This window comes from Capsicum annuum, chromosome 7, assembly GCF_002878395.1.
Source record: "Capsicum annuum cultivar UCD-10X-F1 chromosome 7, UCD10Xv1.1, whole genome shotgun sequence".
Lineage (NCBI taxonomy): Eukaryota > Viridiplantae > Streptophyta > Magnoliopsida > Solanales > Solanaceae > Capsicum > Capsicum annuum.
Genome location: NC_061117.1, coordinates 2,015,392 through 2,019,078, shown reverse-complemented (window position 1 = coordinate 2,019,078; position 3,687 = coordinate 2,015,392). Strand labels below are relative to the sequence as shown.

Below are 3,687 nucleotides of genomic sequence, written 5' to 3'. Positions count from 1 at the left end.
TGCAAAGCTTACTCGAAAACGAAGGGCATCCATCCAGTAAAAGTATGACACGGTCATAGCTACTCTTCCTATTCCTACCTGGATTGACTTAGCATGTCAGTCTAATCTAACCTTATAGACTAAAAGAAAGGGATGAAGGAACTCCAGTCCAGGCAAACCTGGGATTTGAACATGTGCAGGTTTCCATCCTGATGAGAGACTACTAGAGAAAGGCGGAGCTTTGGGAAGTAGTCATATATCTTATTCTCAAAGTACTACATCTTCACATTTCTTCGCTTTCTAAGAAGCTACTTTAGCAACAACATAGGATTAAGTCTGCACCGTCCGCTCACAAATCCCTTATCCTTCACTTACTTTCCTGAGTCATCATTTGCTAGTACCAGAGCTGGATGCTTACTTTACTTTTTTTCCTTCCAACTTGAATTCACTCGCTTATTCGGAATAAGCTACTGAGTTGGAGTACAGGCGCGAAGGCAGGGAGTTACTTTCTCAGTTAGGCGAGAAAGAGGGAAGCAAGGACGCAGCAACTTTCACCAGGGAAACTTTCTATTAGGAATGGATTTCTTTCAAGTTGTGTTATTATAGACCAGACTATTCTAACAAGGTAGGGTAGATGGATAACTAACTTAATATAGTACAGCTATGATTGGGAAATAGCGCAGATAAGATCAGACTGAATGTGTGAAGGATATGGTTCTGGTTCTCTTCTATCCCATTCCTTCAATCAAAGAAGAATCCATGCCCAGGGCTAGTGCCATCGTATAGTCAGAGTCTTTCCTGCATGCCTAATATCCACTCCTTCTAGTCGAGTGCCTTGCGGCACCTTTAACGTTGAGAGAAAGCAATACCAAAGAGAATAAATCAAGGGCACTGGCTACTCCATCAACTCAATTTCATTGCGTAAGTGAGGATGCTAGTAATCATAGTTTGAACTTAAAATCTTTCGTAGGCTCATCTCGTCGATTGGCATTCCGATCTTGGTCATTCATAGATAGTCGGCGCTTTTAGTCATAGGCTATCGTCCATTCTTGATAGCCGTAGCTCTGCCCATTCCCTATTCCATTAAAGAATGAATGGGAATTGGTCTAACAATAGCTGGGCAAAATCCATCTCTTTCCATCTCTATGTTTGCTAAACTTTCTTCTTTTCTTTCTTTCATAAAGCCGACCTTAATAGAAATCTCTTTCATTTTCGTATATAGAAGATCCGATGAATCAATTCAATTAGATGCAGTGCATGTCCCTCGAAGAGAAGGTAAAGAACAAGACATTGGGGATTTTGAATCTGACTGTACTTTTCTTAGGTCGAACGGCTATCGATCCTGGCCCGATGAGAAAAGGGTTGAACTCATACTTGCCTTAGGATCTCGGATTCCATTCCATTAAGGCATTCATTCCCTTCATGTAAACAAAGAGTTCAACAGAAGTAATCTCTCTGACACTAGCTATTCTTTCTACCTAAACTTGCATTTTCTTGCTTCTATATCAGGAATATAGGTCAAAAGCAATCTTTAACTTAAATTTATCTTCAACAATAAGTTCTAATTATTTAGATAAATAAAAGAAAATGAAAAGAAAGATATAAAGAAACGAAGCCATCATAGTCTATTTTAACTCCTCTGCAAGGAAGGAATGAGTCGCTTCCCCCTTTTATTCACCACCAGCTGGAGCACAGTCTTCGTCGGTCTCAAGTTTATCAACAAGCCAAGCCCAATAATGTGGCTATGAGCTCTTTCCTTACTCAGACCCCAAGCGGGTAGGGTGACCAGACTTTGATACAGGGTTTGGCATGGTCTTTAAGTACAAGCCTGGGAAGACCAATTTGCTAACGCACTAAGTCGAAGGGCTGAGTTGGCACCCAACAAGTTCGAATTAGAATAGATAGCATCCATGAGGGGCCATCCCCAAATGCATAAGATAGAAAAAGGACCCCGTAGCCCAGACCCCACTAAAAAACATGAGCAACATCAGTTAGAAGTTCTGCTCGAGTGGAATAGTAGTTGGTACTCTCTTTTATATCCTCCTCTTATTGGTGACTGACCTCTTCCTTTCTATTTAGAAAGTGGAACAAAACTAACAGCAGATAGGCATTCAATTAGCTTGAAAACGGGCTCATAGTTAGAAATTGCTTCCTCAACAACTATCTTTAAAATGTCCTATCTCTCTCTTCAACGCTTTAAAACGAGCTAGAAGGCTTATCTTAAAGCATAAAAATAGGATTTCTAGTAGTTTTAGCTATTCGATTCGAATGAGTGCCCTCACTTCCTTTCCTTACTACGATATGCCCAAAAAAGAAAAAGAAAGTGCAACATATCAAAGAGCGATGACACAAATTATCAGTGACCTCCTAAATAACATATGTGATCCTTACGTGGATGATTTGGTAGTCTTTTCAAAAGAAAGAACCGACCACATCAAAAATTTATGCAAGGTCTTCGATAGGTTAAGAAAACATCAATTGAAGATGAACCCAAAAAAATGTGCATTCAGGATCGGGCGGAGGCCTTAAATTAGTAGGGCAATAGCATAGCTATTATTGACCTGACCCCTATTACATTACTTAAGCCTACTATTTCTTCAAGATACGAAATGACCAGCCGAAAATGGCTGTCCCTATTATATTTTAGATGGAGTCATCTACAAGGCTAAGAATCTTACCTTTACTTAGAGAGAGGTAGCAGTACCACGCTCTTCCATGCTCGTAGGTTGACTCACCTATGCATCCCAACTAAGGTCTCACAAATGTGCACTTCCCTTGTGCATCCAACGCTTCACTAATGTGAATAGGTTATACAGAATGGTAGGTTGGTTATATACTCTTATGCGCCTTCCTTCTACAAAAATTTTGGTATGTATTGCCCCCTAACTATAGATCAGATCCACCAGACAAGAAACTCAATTTCGCACTAATGTTGAGTCATCGAACTTATCCACCAAGGGATTTATGGAATTTTTGTGGATTGCATTAGGGGAAATCTACCAAACTAGGCAAATGGATAGACTTTTTTCTCGATGCTAAGGGGGAGCAAGAAAGAAAATCAAATGATTGTTTTTTAACCAGCGCCCTCTTTTGGGTATGCAGGTACTAAGAGTCCTCTCACTACCAACCAGCAGACATTATCTGACTGGGTCTTATCGGTATCAACAATGAGGAAGAAACAACCAGAAATAGCAACTAACTATGGCTCTTGGCCTAGACAACGTCCTAGGCATAGGGGAGATCAGAGCAAGAGGGAACGCCTAGATAACATTTTTCTTCCTGGGCTGCAGTAAGTAGATCGAGAGGTCGTTCCACCCCTTGTCCCCGAATATGGGGGCTATGTTCTCAAAAAATCTTGCTCCAATCTGACCTAGCTGGCGAACGATCCCAGTTTACAATAGAGAATAAGACAGCAAGCGAGCGTACTTTTGTTCGCTTCTTCTCCACCAAGCACGAAAGTTTAAGGATACCTGTAGGTCGGTGGCTATCTAAGGAAACTTCGATTTGATCCACCCTACGGCTGGAAGGCATCTACCTCATCCCATTCACAAGGAGAGGTTTACTATGATGGGGGTACTTTTTTTCCCTTAAGGAAAAATAAAATGCATAGGGGACCATGAGGTAGGGGGAGGGTAAGGGTAGGGAGAGAGAGGAGGTATGAAGAAGGAGGTAAGAGTGAGGGAGAGGGAGAAGGTGTAGAGGAGGGGG

The 3,687-nt window shown here is 41.3% G+C and overlaps 1 pseudogene; it reads left to right on the top strand.

Moving 5' to 3' along the window:
* LOC107854215 overlaps positions 1 to 3,547 on the top strand; it is a 7,642-nt pseudogene extending 4,095 nt beyond the window's left edge.
* Positions 3,548 to 3,687: the final 140 nt, after the last annotated feature.